This window comes from Callithrix jacchus, chromosome 1, assembly GCF_049354715.1.
Source record: "Callithrix jacchus isolate 240 chromosome 1, calJac240_pri, whole genome shotgun sequence".
Taxonomy (NCBI): Eukaryota; Metazoa; Chordata; class Mammalia; order Primates; family Cebidae; genus Callithrix; species Callithrix jacchus.
Genome location: NC_133502.1, coordinates 143,248,228 through 143,269,995, shown reverse-complemented (window position 1 = coordinate 143,269,995; position 21,768 = coordinate 143,248,228). Strand labels below are relative to the sequence as shown.

The window sequence follows — 21,768 nt, the reverse complement described above, 5'->3', positions numbered from 1 at the left end:
CTCTATGAACATATGTGTGCATGTGTCTTTGTAATAGAATGATTTATAATCCTTTGGGTATATACCCAGTAATGGGATTACTGGGTCAAATGGAATTCCTATTTCTAGGTCCTTAAGGAAGTGCCACACTGTCTTCCAATTTTGTGAAACTTTCAAGGTGCAGAATAATGCTAAGAGTAACATAAAAACACTCACATTCCTACCATCCAGAATTAACAACTGTTGACTTTTTGTCACATTTGCTTTCAGCATTTGTTGTTGCCTTACGGGGTAATAACCCACTGCAGATATGTCAGTATCTCCCTTTGACTGTTACCCCTATTCCATTTCTATTCCCCTTTCCTGAGAGACAACCAAAATTAAGAGTTTGTTAAATATATTTCCACTTAATGTTGTATAATTTTTTTTGAGACAAGGTCTCCCTCTGTTGCCCAGGCTGGTGAGCAGTGGTGCCATCATAGCTTACTGCAGCCTTGGCTTCCTGGGCCCAAGCAGTCCTCCCACCTCAGCCTCCTGACCACAGGCACACACCACAACACCTGACTAATTTTTTAAAAAATTTTTGTAGAGATGGGATCTCCCTATGTTGCCTAGGCTGGTCTGGGACTCCTGGGCTCAAGCAATCCTCCCATCTGTGCCTCCCAAAGTGCTGGAATTATAGGCCTAAGCCACTGTGTCCAGCCAATATTCTATAATATTAATATATCTAAAAGTATACATATGCATACATATCATTCATCTTTTTTGAATGAACATTATTTTTATCTATCTATATTAATTTATTTAGCTATTATCTATCCATATTAATTTATTTAGCATGCCATTTTAACTTCTGTATAATATTCTCTCTTATGAATGCATCTGTCATTCATTCCCTTCCTTTTAGATGGAGATGTAGGTTCGTTCATTTTTTACTATCATGAACAAAATGCAGTGTCTATTCTTATGCGTGTCTCCACGTGCATAGACAGGTGTGAGAGTTTTTCTTGGGAGCATGTCCAGTGGTGGAGCTCATGGGCTGTTTCCCTCTAAAGCGGTTAGTCCGTGTATCCTACGTTCAGGAGTGTATGACAGTGCCATTTTCCTTATACCCTTCTCTGTACCTGTATCCTTCCCCTATATCTATATCACTTGATAGTGTCACACCTTGTTATTTTTGCATATCTCAAAGGCAAAAAATGGTACCTCATTGTTGATTTCAATTTTGATGTCCTTAATAACTAGCAAAGGTAAGCATCTTTTTATGTTAATTGTTCACTGGATGTCTTCCTTTTTGATACACTTATTGATATCCTTTGCTCATTTAGAATAAGTTGCCTTTCTTACTGATTTGTAAAAATTATTTGTATGATCTAAATACTAATTGCAAAATATATTCTCCTAATCCCTTTACTGTAACCTTGTTTGTGGTGGTTTTTAACCCACAGATACTTTACATTTTGATGCAATTGGACCTGTCAGTATTTGCCTGTATGATTTGTACTTTTTGTGTTGTGGAATTATTCCCTATCCCAAGGTCAAAAACATATTCTTTCTGTTTTTCCTACTAGTGCTAGTGTTGTTTTGTGTATTTAGGTTTTTAGGATCTAGGTATGTTATTTGGGGGTACAGTATATTTTACTATTTTTATTTTAATGCTATTTATTCACATATGGCAAGTCAGTGTTCCCAGTGCCACATATTGAATAGTCCCCATGGTGAGCCGTGATGCTTTCTGTATCATATGCCAGGTTCTCATATTCATTTTGCATCTATTTCTGGATGTTCTGTTCTCTTCCATTGATCTGTTTGTTCCTGTACCATTCCCAGCATATTTAAATTAACTATAGATTCATGAAATGTCTTGATAACTCTGGGGTGAATCACAGTTTCCTGTTTCAAAATTATCCTAGGTGCTCACTATTCTATATAAGTTTCATCCTTATTAGAATGATTACTCTCAAAATCACACTATCAGTATCATATTTTAGGATTAAACAAAAACCAGTTAATAGTCACTGGGAGTTGACTTGTCTTGGATGATTGTATGAAATTTGATGGACGGTCAATATTGGTGGTGGTAGTAGGGATGTAGGAATGGCAGGGTAGGAGTTGATCCCCATAGGGTCAGGAAATCAGAGGAAGGAGGATATGAATGAGAACGTTCCAATTTTACCTGAAAATATTTGTCAATATGCTGCGTTGTCATTGGCTGATCATGAATGTTCAGAAATAAAATTAATACTTACAGTTATAAAATTTGTGTTGGTTCCCAGCCTAGCAATTCCATCTGGTCCAAGGGTAAAAAGTGGAGTGGATTAGATATGGCATATCACCCCAATCGTATTAAAAATAATATAAATTTTTATATATATTTAATATAATATAAAAATAATATATTAAAAATAAAATACATTTTCTCGTTGGAAAACGTTTACCTGGGGAGTGTTTGACTCTTACAATGACTCTTTGAGGAAGGTAGAGTAAGAATGACCATCAAATTTATCAGATGAGGAACCTGAGGCACAGAGGAGGGCAGGTGACTTGCCCAAAGTTATGCAGTTTAGTACGGCATGGGGATTCAGATTCTAACCCTCATTTTGTTCTATTTTTTCCCCAGCCATGCTACAAATGTCTTCCACTTGTCTCTTTGGATGGGCAACCCACTGCTTCAAAGCAACTATGGTTCTAGATATTCTTTAGTAGTGATATCCCATTTCTAAATTTTTTAAGGTCTGATTAGTGTTTCCTAAAGGATTCTAGAATCTATTTTAGAGTCACCTAGGGAACCTGCTAAAATGTAGATTGCTGGGTCCAGACCCACTGAATTTAAGTCAGAGGTTTATTGAGCCATCCCTAAGAGTGACTCCTTTCAGGCATAAAATGGATAAATTGGTAGATGCAAATTTATGATTTGTAGTTGTTACCACATTATATTCATTATTTTTCTAACAAGTATCTAAAAGACACTGCTGCTTTTTGTGACAGGCTTAGAAGACCTCTGGTTTATGATGTTGAAAATTTTTGAGCCACAACTATTAAATATGTGATCATAGTAATCTGAAAATGTTGGTATTTCTATTACCCCTTTAATCTCCTGTGGGAAGAAAGGCTATTGTATATTTTTATAAAAATATACAAAATTTGGTACTGGATGTAAAGAAAGACATACTGTTGATTAATTGTGATTTTTGGATACTGTACCACCTGGTAGACATAGAACATAACAATCAGATTTGGAAGGTTCAAAATCCAAGGAGTCAATGTAATGAAAAGAAAAAAATTTTATTTTATTTATTTTTTTAAAGGCAAAAACACATGTAATTTTATTTTTGTTTAATCTTAAGCTTCCCAACTTCTTCCCCTGAAGAGCATTTGTCTTATTTTGATACCCACCTACACTTATATTAGAAATGTACTGCAAACTACTTAGTGATTCCACTTTGAATTCATAGTCATATGACTAAGATGTTTTGAATATATGCCTATCCATATGCCGGATATAAATTTCAGAAATTCTTAATTTCTCTTCTTTCACAGAAATTCTACCTCTATCCTGATGTAATTAGGTTGATTAAGAAAATTAAATGCTATGGGCCAGAAAACTAACTTCCACAAATGCAACACAAGGAAAAGTTTTTCCAAGTACCTCTATGCAATGGGAAATCTTTCTTTCAAGTACCAAGTCAGTTTCTTCAACTGTACAATGTATTCTGATTTGATGGTTTTCAAATATAATATAGTAACAACAAAATGTAATAAAATTAAGACTATAAGAAAACAGAGTAAATGGTATAATTCAAATAATGACTAAAACAAAATGGCATTACGGATTTTATAATCAATATATAACTATATATTTAAATTTTACTTTACATCCATAAGATCACAGTTAAGGAGGTTAACCATAATTTCAAATTTTATTACCAGCCATTTGTGCTACTTTATCACATTTGAAAATATCACTCCTATTTTTTACTTCAAACAGTGATCTATAAATTTGTTTAGACCATAATAATTAAGGACCTTTTCTTTTCTTCAGGATAATTTTAAAAATTGAATGATATATTGAACCTACTACTAAAGAAACTTTACTTTTGATTATGGCCTCTACATTGAAAATCTGTAGGAATTTTTCTAATTCTCACATCTTCCCATGACCTCTCTGTTCATAGAAATATCATCTTTGAAATAATTTATGTGACTACTTTACAAATCAAAAATGGATTTACATAACCAAATTATCATAATCACGAATTTTAACAGTTTCCTAGATATTTTCTATATCAGTTTTCTTGATTATGTCAATAATATGAACACACTCTTAATAGAACAGAACATTTCATTACATCAGTTTCCCATCAACCCACCAAAATCACTTAATAATTAAATTGGCCATTTCCACTGATCGGCAGGAGGCTGTTCCACTAATGGCTCCCATGTTTTCCACTGCGCCATTTTTCTTGCTAGTCTTAGTTCACGTTCAGCCTGAAGAATCACTTCTTTTAATTGACCACCTTGAAGTTGGTCTGCTAATTTTTGAACATCTGGTTCCACTTTAATCATAGCCAGCTTCTCATTTATAATCTGTTCTGTATATTTTCTATATGCTGCATTTTTAGGGACATCCTCAAGAACATCAAGAATCTTTGTGTACAATATTCTTAGCCTCTTGTGTGGTCTTTTTGCACACAGCCGATCCCACAAGGCCAGTGGTCTTCTCCAGCACACCTGCCATGACAGCGCCGACGAGTCAATGACCAAGAAAAAAATTTTAAATAGAAAGGATGTACCTTGAGATACTTCTCAAAGGTTCTAATTTGCTTATAAGCGATAACTTTCATGTAGAAAAACAATGGCGTACGGAATGAAACAGCCTACGTCTACTATTCATCTAAACAAAACTCTTAAATTTTTTAAGTCTCAGTTTTCTCATCTCTAAAATGTGGAGCATAAGAACCTCAGCACTGTGTGGTTATACAAGTCAAGAGAGTGTCTGCATGTGGAAGCACATTGTAAACAGCCTCATAATATAAGGTACAGAGAATATTAAGAACAAGAGCTCGAATTCATTCTTTTTTTTTTTTTTTTTTTTTTTGAGACGGAGTTTCGCTCTTGTTACCGAGGCTGGAGTGCAATGGCGCGATCTCGGCTCACCACAACCTCCCCCCCACCCCGGGTTCAGGCAATTCTCCTGCCTCAGCCTCCCGAGTAGCTGGGATTACAGGCACGCGCTAGATGCCCAACTAATTTTTTGTATTTTTACTAGAGACGGGGTTTCACCATGTTGACCAGGATGGTCTCGATCTCTCGACCTCGTGATCCACCCGTCTCGACCTCCCAAAGTGCTGGGATTACAGGCTTGAGCCACCGTGCCTGGCCTCTTTTTTTTTTTTTTTTTTTTGAGATGGAGTCTCTCTGTTGCCAGGCTGCAGTGCAGTTGTGTGATATCAGCTCACTGCTGACTTCCTGGTTTAAGTGATTCTCCTGCCTCAGCCTCCCGGGTAGCTGGGATTACAGGCATGTGCCACTACACCCAGCTAATTTTTGTATTTTTAGTAGAGATGGGGTTTCATGTTGGCCAGGGTGGTCTCGATCTCCTGACCTCGTGATCTACTTGCCTCGACCTCTCAGAGTACTGGGATTATAGGCATGAGCCACTGTGCCCAGCCAAATTCATTCTTTTCTGGGTTACATAGGCTTAGGCTTTAGCAAGTTGTGAACTTCCCTTCTAAGACCTGTGCAGTGATGATGAGGTGCCTGTCATCTTCACATGTGGAAAATCTCAAGGCATCTCTTTCTCATCCTGCCTATAACCCTGAATGGAATGTGACCCCACTTTTCCCCAGATCCCTATAATACTTTGTCTACTGAAAGTTATTAGCACATTTTCTCATGTATACACTAACCTGCTTGCTGCTCCATAAATTTAGAGCAAGGACAGACCACATGATGCTAAGACTATGGACTACGGAGCCAGACTGCCAGGATTTGAATCTTGTTTCTTTTACTTAACAGTAGTGTGAATCCTTCTTTTTTTTTTTCTTTTTTGAGACGGAGTTTCGCTCTTGTTACCCAGGCTGGAGTGCAATGGCGCGATCTCGGCTCACCGCAACCTCCGCCTCCTGGGTTCAGGCAGTTCTCCTGCCTCAGCCTCCTGAGTAGCTGGGATTACAGGCACACACCACCATGCCCAGCTAATTTTTTGTATTTTTAGTAGAGATGGGGTTTCACCATGTTGACCAGGATGGTCTCGATCTGTTGACCTCGTGATCCACCTGCCTCGCCATGGCTAAGTTACTTAATCTCTCCAGACCTAAGCACTTACAGCAAGACTGTTATGAAGAAGAAATGAATTAATATATACAAGAGCCTAGATCAATGCCTCCCATATTGTAAGCACTATATAAATGCTAGCTCTCATAAGCTTTCCATTCTTCCCAGCATCAAGAATAATAAATACAGGTTTGTGGAATGACAGAATTTTTAAGGCCTTCGTTTGGTGTCAAGATGACAGTAGATGTTATGAGTGTTGTCATTTCCTTGTGCCACTCTTTCAAGTCTTCATGGACTTGAAGTAGCCACTACCAGTTGATTGGGATAACATCTGAGAAAATATCTGTTTGCCCTTCATGGTGTATGAGCTGACATGAACCCTATCTCTAAAGCATAATGATCTAAGATGTTTCTTAGTAGTGTATCTTCAGTGAATCTTTTTTCTTTTTAATTTCTAGTTCTTCCTCCTCAACCAGAAAAAATCAAGATTTCCAACATCACACACTCCTCTGCTGTGATTTCTTGGACAATATTGGATGGCTATTCTATTTCTTCTATTACTAGCCGTTACAAGGTTCAAGGCAAGAATGAAGACCAGCACGTTGATGTGAAGATAAAGAATGCCACCATCACTCAGTATCAGCTCAAGGGCCTAGAGCCTGGAACAGCTTACCACGTGGACATTTTTGCAGAGAACAACATAAGGTCAAGCAAACCAGCCTTTTCTCATGAACTGGTGACCCTCCCAGAATCTCCAGGTTGGTTGAATGGACAGGTGTTTACATAGGATTACCGTGCAGCCCTAGCAGCTGGTTTATCAGGACAGGCCTGTGAAATGAAAACCTATGAAAGGTCGGTGGTTGAATGGACAGGTATTTATTTACAGAGAGGTCCTTAATATCAAATGCCTCCAAGAAGGACCCCTGTTGGTCCATTTTCTATTATTAAATAGATCAGTCTATCAGCATACCCCATCCAGCAATCTAAGAAGAAAGCCCTGAGGAATGTGAACTTTAATTCTGAGGAGAAAGAAGAATGTGGGAGCTGCTTATAGAAGGCAGGCTGAGCAAGAGCTCCCGGGGAGGGCTCCAGGAACCATGTTCCATTCTTCCTCACACACTCCTCTTTTAGCTTGGATGACACTGTGCAATTCTGAGTTTCCTTCTACTTTATTGATGTAGGTTATTAGGTCTCCATGTCCACCACTAACCCCAACCCCAGAAATAGTTTGCGATTTGAGTTAGAGGTCCTCTCAGAATGCCATAGGGTGCCCAGCATTTGTGACTGATAAAATCTGTTGAGTGTAATTAAGTGAACAAAGGCCCCGTGTGGGTGGAGCTGCAGCAGGAGGATTGACTTCAAGTCTGTGCAGAGGCGCCTCCCAGATCTCTGTGTTGTGTACAGTGCGTGCTAGAGAATGTGGATAGAGGCATGTTAGAGGCAAGTTTTGATCTCTAAGCTAGTTTCCAAACCAGAACTGAACACTTGTTCATTTCACAGCCCTGTGGGGAACCCACATACAACTAACACGAGGATGGCAAACACGTGGCCTATGTACTGTTACTCTGTCCTCCCTCACCGTTTACAGACATTGCTAATCAATGAGCCTTTCCAGGGAGGCCCAGAATGGTGCCTGTGCGGCCCTGTAGACAGCTGGTTTATCAGGACAGGCTTGTGAGATGAAAACCTATTTCCCTTTCCAGCCTAGAATTAAATACACTATTTCTTTTTTTATCTGATGTGGATACCAACCAGAAGACATTATGCCCCTTTGAACTTATGAAAAATCCTGACATAAAATGATTATTAACATTTTAAACATTTAATGATTACAAACAATTATTTTGCCAGACGGAAGAACCAGCTGTGCCGTTCAACTCAGGAACTCTGGCCCTAAACAGGAAGGTCAAAAGCAACCCAGATCCTAGAATTTATCCAGTGCTTGACTGGAACGACATCAAATTTCAAGATGTGATTGGGGAGGGCAATTTTGGCCAAGTTCTTAAGGCGCGGATCAAGAAGGATGGGTTACGGATGGATGCTGCCATCAAGAGAATGAAAGGTCAGTGGCTGACCAGACAGAGTCAGCATTGCATGAGGGTGTGGAGAAAGCTTGATTTCCTGCTGATTCTTTCCTCTATGGTCTTACGTTCTTTAAACATTGGCATGGTATCAGATGTAGCTGTTAGGTACATCTGAAGAGCATGCTTCCTTTGAGGTTGAGCCCGCGATAGCCAGGATATAAATACAAAGGCAGGAGCCATTTAGATATCACTGCCTTGATTCATTGGGATGTGACACTGTAGATTCTTGGTCATATGCGACGAACTTTTGGGGAGCGTGATTGTTTCTCTTAATGTAGTGCTTCTTAAAATTGAATGTGCATCAAAATCACCTGGAAGGCTTGTTTACAAACAGACTGTTGGGCCCTACCCCACAATTTCCAACTTAGTCTGAAAAGGGCCAGAGAATCTGCATTTCTCATTAGTTTTCCAGTGATGCTATCTTGTGGATTTGGGGACCACATTTTGCAAACCACAGTCTACATAGGTTAACTGTATGTAAATTTACTGTATGTAAATTCCTGGGGACACTGTTAGAAATGCATCCACTTGGGCTTCTTCCACTCCCAGTTTGACAACATCTGAATTTCTTGGGTAGCATAAGAAAATCTGTGTTCTTAAATGGCTTTCTCAATAGTTCCTCCATACACTCAAGTTTGCAGAGAAAACCATTGATTTAAGGTCATAAGAACTAAATCTTTTCCAGCTTTGTTCATCTCAAGACTGTTTTGTACCTACCCGTCTAATAATATTTGTTAATAAATATCTTCAGAGAAAGCAGAATGACTAGTTCACTGGCAAATTAGCTAGCTGTCTTCCCTTGTGTGTGAAAAGCAGTTTGGTAAGACTTGAATGTGAGGCTGCACTATTGCTTTTAGAGAATACAGGCTTGGCATGGGGTGCATTAAATCACAGAACGTGATGAGCTAGCCGTTATCATTGGGCAGCTCCATCTTAAGAGCTCTCTAAGGATGCTGGCAGATTTTTCTTTTTCTGGACACAATACTGAGCCTGTGAATTAACTCTAAATCATATTAAATCATCTCTGCTTTCTGCATTGTTAAGAACAACAAAACAAAATATTATCTATGATTAGAAACAGCAATATATTTCTTTAAAAACAATATCAACTACTTGCAAAACAGCCAGAAATCCCTTTTCTCTTTTGCTACTTTAGTCACAGGGAGTCTTGGGGAGCAGTGAGGATAGTGAGAGGAGAGGGGTGTAGAATCTTAGGAAGGCAGCTTTTATTGGGATCTGATGTGAGCCTGATTTTCTGTCTTGTGCCCATGTGAAGAGAGAAAAGAGCTTAATAAGGCACCAGGGCAGAGAAATCCTGCAGGCGAAGCTCTGCATCCAAAGAAGGGCAGTTACTGAAGTAAGCGGACAACCTCCCTGTAAAGAACTTCTTTAAAAAATTATTCCCAAGGTATTGACCTTCAGTGAGGCTTCTGCAGTCTGAACAGAGCACCTGACTTTTGGATACCCTTAGCCCCTCCTGAGACAATTGTCACAGTTTCTAAGCATGATCAGGCATGTCCATGGCCACTAGCACCCCACTCCTACCCTTGCCACCCAGTGTTGTTTTTTGAAAAACAGCATAGCTCATTGTCTCCGACACAAGATTGATCAGTTTATGTACCAAACAATAGCCTTCTCTTCAGTCTGGTCCCTGGTGATTTCTCCCTCTGGTCAGAGTGCTAGTGGAGAGACAAGGCAAGAGGAATAGAAGCAGATGCAACTCAGTTTCCTGATTCCCATGCAACTTCCATAAGACACCATTTGGATTTGATTTGTTTAGCTCAATTAACCAGATTGAGACTGATTTGTAAAACATAAGTTATAATCAATGAACAAAGATGCATGCATTACTGGTGATGTTTCATGGAAACTTTGATTCTATTCCTCAGTTGTCTCTGGATGGTAGATTTAGCTGGAAGAGCTAACATCTAAAAGATGGTACAGCTCCACCTCTACGAAGTCATTTACCTGAGGATTTGGGAGATTAAACAAGAAAACTTTAGAGTACTGGTTCTCATCCAGGGGTGGTTTTGCCTCTGGGGGCCAGACTTTTTTTGTAAAACAGATATATTTCATACTGATATAAGGAAAGATAATGCTCTTAAGAATGGTGCTTATTTTTTAAAAGTTGCATATTTTATCTGAATGTCTCTCTAGTCCCATTTATAGATTGTGCTGTGGTTTGCCATCTTTTTGGAGGTACGTACTGAGGCTGGACTATTTAGCCTCTGATGTGGTTCAGACATTACTGCCCAAAGGTATTCATGGCTCCATAAGGCATGAGAAGATGTTTTAGTCTTTAAGAAATGTGTTAAAGTATAAGTGCTTCTGGGATCTGTGATACCCTACACCAATAGTTGATAGCCTTCTTGCACGTAAGGTTCCCCTGAGGCATTTGTTCAATATGTAGACTCTTCAGCCCCACAATCAGTCATTGATTTTGCAAGTCTAGGGCAGGTTCCAGAAATCTGCATTTTAACATCATGAGTAGTTCTGAGCACAAGTGAGAAAGTGCTTGTCTTAGACCAGTGTTTCCCAAACTATGTTCACGTGTTGTGCAAGATATAAATACATGCCACAAAGGGAAAGGAGTTCTGTGGTCAATTAAGTTGGGAAACTTTGTGTTAAACCTGTTGTGTCTTAGTCATTTTCCGGCTGCTGTAACCAAATACCATAAACTTGGTGGCTTATAACCAACAGAGATGTATCTCTACAGTTCTGAAGGCTAGGACGTCCAGATCAAAGCACTGGCAGATTTGGTGGCCATGGGCCATTTCCTGGTTCATAGATGGCCGTCTTTTTGCTGTGTCCTCCTATGGCACAAGGGGCAAAAGAACCTTTAGAAGACTGTTCTGTGAGGGTGAAAATCCTCTTCATAAGGGCTCTACCCTCATGACCTAATCACCTCCCAAAGGTCCCACCTTCAAACACCATCACATGGTTTCAACACATGATTTTTGGGTGGCATAAACATTCAGTCCATAGCACCTGCCTCTTAAAGGGGAATACAATAGGTGGCATTTTACAAGTTTGGGCATGGACCCTTTAAGAGACACTAACAGTTTGGAAGATGCTGCATTCCAAGGAAAATCCTGCTCTAGACACATGCCCAGTTCTTTCTAGATGATTGGAATAGCTGAGACCAAGATCCTGCAGAAATGGTACCCAGGGTAGGAACTAAATCTATGGGAGATGAAATGGGACTTGCTTAGGGAGGTGGGAGGCCTAGTAACAACTTAGGTGCTGTACTTTTGTCTTCTGTTGGTTAAGCTTTATGACTGTGCATTGGGTGGCTTCAGTCTCTTCTCTTTTTTCCCACCAGGCCCAGGACTGAAGCATAGTTATAGAGTTAGCCCTTTAATTCTTTGCTTTCAAAGGTATGATCTAATGAGACAGTGCTGGCGGGAGAAGCCTTACGAGAGGCCATCATTTGCCAAGATATTGGTGTCCTTAAACAGAATGTTAGAGGAACGAAAGGTGAGTATGAAAGTCAGGCAGGAGATCTGTAATTGGAATTCCCGACGTGCACAGTGTGGTTCATAAATAGAACTGAAGCAGTTGAACATTTTTTTCTTGGCATGGCCTTATGTATTATAGAAACAAAGGATACCCCTCACCCCACAACTCTGAAGAAGTTACAATTTTGAGGGGAAGTAAGATTTCTAGATAAGATATAGTCACATACACACTAGAATAACATACAGAACTAGCTTTAGAGCAAGAAGAAATTTTAGTCATCTAGCCTGACCCTTTAATTTTATAGATGAAGAAACAGACTCAGAGGTGGGTAACTTGACCAAGGACACACAGCAAGTAGACAACAGAGCCCAGCCTGCAGGTTACTATGAGGAGGGTCAGGAATTCAATAAAAATTTCTAGAAGTTAGTTGGCTATACCAATCTGGGAATCAAAAGAAGAGTAAAAATAGTTTAGAGAAATAGTCATCAAAACCCAAGTGGTAATTCAACTAGAGATGCAGAAGAGATCACACAGGGAGATGTGAAGATGAGACGCAGACAGAGGAAGGAACGCTAGAGACGCTGAACACATCAGGAGGTACCAATAGGGCACCATGAGAAAGGCAAGCTCAGAAACTGAGGCTGGAGTTATGAAATCTTACTTGCAGAAGGCAAAGGGATGCATTTTAGGGAAAAAGTCATCAAATATAACAGGGACTGAGGACAGCAACATGCTGCCCAAGTACTTAGTATCTGAGTTGAAACAAACTAAGAAAACGAAGGTTTGCTGTAACTGCCACTGGCAGAGGTGGAATCGAGGCAGCCTGTGTCTCTGAACCGTTCTCATTCTTCCAGACCTACGTGAATACCACGCTTTATGAGAAGTTTACTTATGCAGGAATTGACTGCTCTGCTGAAGAAGCGGCTTAAGACAGAACATCTGTATACCCTCTGTGTCTGATTCACTGGCCTGGGAGACCCTTGACAGCTGCTGGGAAACCATGCTTCTGTCAAGAGATGTGACATAGACGTGTACATATGTGCTGTACACCTGGGACCTTCACCACTATAGATCCCACACATGGATCTCTGTAGTATGTGCTGACTCTAATAGGACTGTATATACTGTCTTGAGGAAGAATGTGCTGAAATCAGAATGCCTGTATGAGGTTTCAGGTCCATTTTTTTAAATGTGGACTTCATAGGAAGGTGTGATTACAATTACTGTAATGCATAACTCATTATTGTCCTAGATATCTTGATATTTACCTTTATAATGAATGCTAGTAAGTGTTTTGCTGTGTCAAAGTAAAATATTGTTAATAAACCTAACAATGACCCTGATAGCACAGGTTAAGTGAGAGAAAGATATGAATTCTAACAAGACATAGGTTAATATTTAAGAGACTGAGCAATCTAAGTGATATAAATCAGATTCCTCTCTCTCTCTCTCAGTCACTCTCACCTGTAGCAGCCGGTCTCATTTCATCTAGTCATGTGACAATTCTGTCTTCTGTTTCCACAGCCTGCAAGTCAGTCCAGAATGCTAATATCTAAAGACAGACTTAAAGCTTGTTCCTTACAAGCCTAAGAATCTTTAGAGAAGAATACATACGTTTAAGATAAAATAATGGAATTTTCTTTTCTCTGGTAATAGTGACTTGCATATTTTAAGAAATAATAAAACAGAAATCCAGGGTGAGATTTGGGAGGCATGTGACATTTATATATGGAATTAATATCCCTACATGTATTGCACATTGTAAAAAGTTTTAGTTTTGATGAGTTGCGAGTTTACCTTGTATACTGTAGGCACACTTTGCACTGATATCATGAGTGAATAAATGTCGTGCCTATTCACAGGAGTGTGTCTCACAGCTGTTGCCACATGTCTTTATTATACTTGAAAGAAAAATGCTTTAGATGATCCATCCCTAGCACATAGAGTAGTTGGCGAGTATACTTCACCAGACACAGAGTCTGAAGCTCAGCAGATTGAAGGTCTCCTCGAAGCGTTCTACTGTAAAGCTCATCTTCTTGCAACAGGCAGTACACCTCTGGAAGTGCTCCAGTGGGAACCAAGGGCTCACAGCTGGAATTCCTTTTAACTGTGTTACAATGTTAATTAAAGTCCTCACTTAATGTCATTGATAGGTTCGTGGAAACTGCAGTACTACATAATGAAACCAATTTTACCACAGGGTAACTGATAGAAACAGAAGTTTCTATAGCATGCAGTACATCATTTCACTTAAGTCAGTTTCCAAGAATCTATTGAAAACACTAAGGACATACTGTAGTTCTACATGCTTCACAGACTTCTATATTCCTGCCATCTTGAAGTTACGTGTTCAGAAATTATAACTAGGCAACTGAATTCAACCTGAACACTATTCACAACAGCATATTCAAGCAAAGACACAGAGCAAAATCAGGGCTGCTCACATAACATTTAATCAACTAAATGGAAACACGAATGAAAAGCCATTGAAATATAGGTCCAGCATGTCATCAACAAGAGGGCAGACTAGTAGATACCAGCCTTTATCTTCCCACACACAAAAATAAAAATAGAGGCAACTACTCACATACCAAAACACCCAGAGGGAGTGCAAGGGCCTGTTATAGGATCTGCAGCAATACAGTGGGGCACAATAACGGAGAACACCCACATAGAAAAGATTGTGATCAGCTTACCTAATACACCAGGAGATGTCTAGGAACAAGGAAGAAAGGTGGAGGCCTGGGTATGAGCCACCCAGCAGAACTACTGTGGTCACCAGTGACCTGCTCTGCAGTCTTGTCACTGGGGTGTTAAAGAGCCATTCCCACTGGGGAACCCTAGAAAGGGAAATACAGTTGCACATCCCTAACAACCCCCACCCCTAGAAGTGGCTGCTGTTGAGCCACCTGGAGAAAGGAGCCACTTTTTCTCCTAACCCTCAATCTTGGAGCCGCAGCTACTTCATAAGAACCCACACGCTCCAGTCTCAGGCTCTGTGGCTGCATTGGGCCTACCCATGTCTCAGACACTGGAGCCACTGCCATAGTAAGCTAGTTTGTACTCTGGGCCCTAGAGCCCATACTCCGCACACTGATTCAGCCACATGGATAACTAGGCTTCATCCTAACCCGAGAGCCACACTAACTCTGTGTACACCTGTGCTTCCATTCTTGGTTTCCTGGCTACTTCACAAACATTTGTAGCTCAAAGCTACTACCAACATGACAGACAGGGTGCCTGTGCCTCAAGCCACCAGCTCAGGCACTGTAGAGAAGCAGGCCCTGACCTAACTCTGGAGCTTCTCCAACACTGTGCATGTCTGTGCTCCCATTCTTAGTTCTACCAGCTGCTCCAGGAGCATCTATGGCTTCCATACTGTTACTCTAGGAGGGATGCCTGTGCCCCAGGCACCAGTGCTATTAATTCCCAGATCTCATAGCGACAGCCCCTCCACGTGTTCTCATGCTTCAGGCCTCAGCTTCATGGCTGCTCCACAGGTACCAAATACTGGTACTATCACCACTGCAAGAGAGTCCATAAGCCAGACCCAGTGCCAAGACAAACCCTGCCCACCCCAGCTATAACTTTCCTAGTGGGAGAAAAAAGAGATCAGAAGGACCTCCAGCCATTGTCTCTGAAGATTTCAACAACCCTTGCTGCCACTGTAGATATCCACAGTGTTGACCACTGAGGATCTCTGCCACCTTCGTCAGCACCAATCTCTCCTGACAGAGCTGGTGCCAGAACCACTGCACCTCAGTAAGCAAATGGTCTTTTTTTTTTTTTTTTTTTTTTTTTTTTGAGACGGAGTTTTGCTCGTTACCCAGGCTGGAGTGCAATGGCACAATCTCGGCTCACGGCAACCTCCGCCTCCTAGGTTCGGGCAATTCTCCTGCCTCAGCCTCCCGAGTAGCTGGGATTACAGGCGCGTGCCACCATGCCCAGCTAATTTTTTGTATTTTTAGTAGAGACGGGGTTTCACCATGTTGACCAGGATGGTCTCGATCTCTTGACCTCGTGATCCACCTGCCTCGGCCTCCCAAAGTGCTGGGATTACAGGCTTGAGCCACCGCACCCGGCCAGCAAATGGTCTTATATTCCATGGAGATGAAGGTCTTTCCACAGCAAAACTAGCCCATGAGTTCTGCAAAATGTGACTGCCCCACCAGATGCACAGATATCAACATAAGCAACAAGAAAAACCAGACACATCACCACCAAAAGAGCAAAAGAATCCAGTAGCTAACCCCAAAGAAATATGCAAACTGTCTGATAAAGAATTCAAAAGAATTGTTTTAAGAAAGCTCAGCAAACTTCAAGAGTATTCAGAGAATTCAATAAAACCATGGAAACAGTAAACAATCAAAATGAGAAATTTAACAAACTGAAATTATATTTAAAAACCCCAACATTCTGGAGCTGAAAAATAAATGAAAAATAAATAGACAACATCAGCAACAGAATTGATCCAGCAGAAGAATCTGTGAACTCAAATATGTGATTTGAAATATGTGGTCATGGGGTGGGGAACGGGGAAGGATAAAAAGTAATGAAGAAAGTGTATGGAATTTGTGAGAAAGCATCAAAAGAGCACATGTTTGAGTTATAAGAGTTCAAGAAGCAGAAGATAGAAAGCTTATTTGGAGAAATAAATGCATAAAACTTTCCAAATCTGGGGAAAGATAAGTATTTAGGTACAGGAAGGTCAAAAGTCTCTAAACAGATTCAATCCAAATAATGTTACAGCAAGATATATTAATAATCAAATTGTCAAAAAAAATGTTTCCTGAAAGCAGCAAGGAGAAAGAAGATTAACATATATTGGAGTTCCAATAAGGCTAGCAGCCAATTTCTTAGCAGAAATGTTACAGGCCAGGAGAGAGTGGAATGATACAGTCAAAGTTCTGAATAGAAAATAATATCAACCAAGAATCCTGTATCTGGTAAGACTGTCCTTCAGAAATGAATAAAGACTTTCCCAGACAAAAACTGAAAGATTTCATTACCACTGTATCTGACATGCTAAAGGGAGTTCTTCAAGCTGAATGAAAAGAATGCTAATTTAGTAACATGAACATATGAAAGTCATTGGTAAAATTTATAACAAATTCCTAATAATACTATGTGGTGTGTAAATCATCTTTAGTATTAGTGTTAAAATGAAAAACTATCACAAATAATAGCTACAATCACTTGTTAAGGGATCTGCAACATAAAATATATAAATTGTGACATCAAAAAATGTTGAGGGGAGAAGAAAAGTGTAGTTACTTTATTCAATCAAAATTAAGTTGTTATCAGCTTAGTCTATTATACTATAAGATATTTTATATAAGCCTCCTGGTAACCACTAGCAAAAATCTACACAAGATACACAGAAGATAAAAATATAGGAATCAAAGTACATACCATTAGAGAAAAATCATCTAAAGGAAAAAAGGAAGAACAAACAGAAAATGAACAAAATGGCAACAGTAAGTCCTTACATATCAATACTTACCTTGAATGTAAATGTTAAATTCTCCAACCAAAAAACATAGATGGGTCTTATTTTTTTATTCAGCCAAATTATATGCTGCCTACAGAGACTCACTTCACTTTTAAAGGTACACACAGAATAAGAGTGTAAGAATAGAAAAAGATATTTCATGCAAATAGAAACAGAAAGAGAACAAAGGTATCTATATTTATATTCTGTAAAATGGACTTTATGCCAAAAACTGTGAAACAAGACAAACAAGGCCACTATATAATAAAAGATCAATTTATCAAGTATATAATAACTATAAATATATATGCACCCAATGTCAGAGCATCTTAAATACATAAAGGAAACATTAATAGATCTGAAGGGATAGATATATTATAGAAATAAGAAAAATCCTAAGTGACTTATATGAACTATATGCCAACAAATTGAATAATCTAGAAGAAACTGATACATTTCTAGATATATACAATTTACCAAGGCTGAATCATTAATAAATAGAAAGCCTAAGCAGACCAATAACCAGTAAGAAGATTATGAGTCAGTAATAAGACTCCCATGAAAGAAAAGCCTGAAACCTGATGGCTTCAATGGTGAACTCTATCAAACATTTAAGGAAGAAATAATACCAATTCTTCTCAAATGCTTTCAAGAAAACTGAAAAGGAAGGAAAACTTCAATGTTCATTTTATGATGCCAAAATCGGGCAAGGACACTTCAAGAAAATAAAATTATAGGCTAATATTCCTGGTGAACACAGGTGCAAAAATCTTCAACAAAAACTAGCAAACCAAATTCAACAGCACATTAAAAGGATGATTCACCATAATTAAGGGCGATTTATCCCTAGGTTGCAAGGATAGGTCAATATACACAAATCAATAAATGTGATACATAGCATTAATAGAAAGAAGTGCAAAAACCATATGATGATCTCAATACATGTAGAAAAACCATGTAACAAAATCTTGTCATGATAAAAATTCTCAACAAATCTGGTATAAAAAGGAATGTACCTTAACCCTGCAAATACCATATAGGATAATCCCCTAGCTAACATTATACTCAGTGGTGAAGAGTTGAAAATTTTTTTCTCTAAGATCAGGAACAAGATCACGATGCCACTCTTGCTACTTCTATTGAACCTAATCCTGGGAGTCCTAGCCAAAGCAATTAACCAAGAGAAGGAAAGAAAATGCAACCAGTTCTGAAAGGAAGAAGTTAAATTGTCTGTTTGCAAACAATATGATCTTATATATAGAAAACTCTAAAGACTCTACCAAAAATAATCCTGTTAGAATAAATACATTCAGAAAAGCTGCAGGATACAAAACCAACCTACAAAAACAAGAGGTGTATCTATTCACTAACAAACTATCTGTAAAATCAAGAAAACTCCATTTACAGTAGTTACTAAAAACTAAATAGAAATAAATTCAACCCAAAAGGTAAAAGATTTACACAATGAAAACTGTGAAATGTTGATAAAATAAATCAAAGAAGACACAAATAAATGGAAGAATTTTCCATATTCATAGACTAAGAATTAATATTGTTAAAATGTCCTTACCACCCAGTGTGATCCACAGATTCAGTTCTTATCAAAATTCTAATGGCATTTTTCACAGAAATAGAAAAGACTATCCTAAAGTTTGTCTGAAACCACAAAAGACCCCAAATACCCAATGGAATCTTGAGCAAAACAATAACCTGGAGTCATCTACTTGATTTCAACATCTGTTACAAAACTAGTCATCAAAACAGTATGGTACTGACATAAACAGACATATGGACCAAGGGAACAAAATAGAGAGTACAGAAATAAATCTACACATTGTGGTCAGTTTTTAACAAAATGCCAAGAAGAACATGCAATGGGGAAACTGTGGTTTCTTTAATAAATTGTGCGAGGAAAACTGGATATTCATATGCAGAAGAATAAAATTAACCCCCCATCTTACAACACATACAAAAATTAACTCAAAATGAATAACAGACTTAAACATAAGACTGGAAACTGTAAAACTACTAGAAGTAGTTCTAGGGGTACTGGGGTAATCACAGGGGTAAACTCCATGACACTGGTCTGAGCAAAGATTTTTTAGATAGGACCCTAAAAACACAGGCAACAACAAAAAACAGACAAATGGGATTATATCCAACTAAAAAGCTTATGCACAGCAAAGGAAACAATCAAGTAAGTGAGGAGACAGCCTACAAAATGGGAGAATATATTTGCAAACCATCCATCTGATAAGAGTTGATACTCCAAATGTAAGGAATGCAAACAACTCAACAGTAAGAAAACAACCTAATTTTATAAAATAGACAAAGGGCCTGAATAAATTATTTCTCGAAAGAAGACATACGTATGACCAACAAGTAAATGAAGAGAATGCTCAACATCACTAATAATCAGAATGCCAGTTAAAACCACACTGAGTTATCACCTCACATTCGTTAGACTGGCTACTAACAAAAAGATGAAAGTAACAAGTGTTAATGAGGATGTGCAGAAAAGAGAATCCTTGCACACTGTTGGCTGGAATGTAAATTAGTACAGCTGTTATGAAAAACAGTATGGTAGTTTCTCAATAAGTTAAAAATAGAACTAATAATATATGATTCAGCAATTCTACTACTTGATATATATTCAAAAGAGATTACATCAGCATATCAAAGAAACGTCTATACTCTCATTATTCACAATAGCAACGATATGGAATCAATCTAGATGTCCATCAGTGAATGAATGGATAAAGAGAATGTTGTATATATACACAATGAAATACAATTGAGCCTTTAAAAAGAAGGAAATCCTGTCATTTGTAACATGAATCAACTTGGAGGACATTATAAAGTAAGATAATCCAGGAGAACAAAGATGCATACTGCATGATCTCATGCACATGAGGAGTGTAAACCAGTCAAATTCATAGAAACAGAGAGTAAAGTGGTGGTTACCAGAGGCTGTGGGGAGGGCAATTGGAGATGTTGGTCAAAGGATGCAAAATATCAGTTAAACTGAAGGAGTAAGATTAGGAGAGCTCTTATACATCATGGTGACTACAGTTAATAACAATATAATGTATCCTTGAAAGTTGCTGGGAGAGTAGATTTTAAGTGTTCTTACCACCCAAAAATGACATGTGCGGTAATGCATATGTTAAATAGATTTAGTTATTTGACAGTGTACATATGTATTTCAAAATATCACATTGTTAGACTTAAATATACAATTACAATTTTTTACTTTCAATTAGAAAAATACAGGTCCAAGATGGGCCCAGTGGCTCATTCTTATAATCCCAGCACTTTGGGAGGCGAAGACAGGAGAGTCATCTGAGTCCTGGAGTTTGAGAACAACCTGGGCAACAGAGCAAGACTGTCTCTACAAAAACTGAAACTAGCTGGACATGGTGGCATGTGCCTGTGGTCCCAGCTACTTGGGAAGCTGAGGTGGGAGAATTACTTGAGCCCAGGAGTCCGAGGCTGCAGTGGGCTATGATCAAGCCACTGCACTCCAGCCTGAGTAACAGAGCCAGACCCTGTTGTCATATATATACATTTGTGTGTGTGTGTGTGTGTGTGTGTGTGTGTGTGTGTGTGTCTCAAGAAAGAACCCCTGAAAGAGATTAGACAGGTATTGGGGATATAGACTAGAACTTACTATGTTTAGAAGATCCATATTAAACTGCCTTAAATAATCAGTGACTTATTATGAATGAAAAATCAAGTAACAGTGCGCAAGTTGGAATAAAAACACATGACACCATAGCCAAATGATCAAAACCTCTATGTCAACAGAGTGCAGTGAAAAGTTTACATTTACTTCCATATATTTTGTGAGGGGGAGAAAAATCTCAACTTCTATTTATGTATAGGAGAGCTAAAGAAATCTGCCATAATTTTGTTAGGTAAAGATGTTTTTAACTCCAAGAAGTATGGTAGTTTCAGGCAGATAAAGAGAAAAAAGAAATGTCGATGACCTGAGAAATGATCCTCATTAAAGTCAGGGACTCCTTGCTTCAAATCAAAACCATCTTCCACTACTTAGGACGATGAGCTGAAAATTCCCACCGACTTAATTCCTCATCATCCCCTGTCCCTGGACCCAGTCCCAGTTTTAGAAATTACTGCGGAAAGTTAACCTTTTAAAATGTAGTAAGACAACCTCAACAGCACTTTTCTTCCTCCTTTTCTGCTTGAAAGTGTCCAGAGATGGAGGACTCAAGATGGCGCTGTGAGAACAACCCAGGATTGAAGCTCTCGCTGGATGCGTGGAGACGGTGAGTCAGGGACACATTTCCAGATGGATCTTAGTTGCCCACAGAACGGGGAAATTCCCAGGTATAAAAGAGACGCGGGACACCAGGCAGAGGCCTTGGCTGATGTAGCTGGCAGCTGGTGCGGCTGCGGCCCACGCCAGAGCGCAGAGGCGCTCCACAGCGCTCCATACAAAAGCGCACTGTTACGGGT

General features: G+C 39.0%; 1 pseudogene; it reads right to left on the bottom strand.

The window, feature by feature from the left end:
* Positions 1–3,246: 3,246 nt before the first annotated feature.
* Positions 3,247–4,737, bottom strand: LOC103793921 (NADH dehydrogenase [ubiquinone] 1 alpha subcomplex subunit 5 pseudogene; annotated as a pseudogene).
* Positions 4,738–21,768: the final 17,031 nt, after the last annotated feature.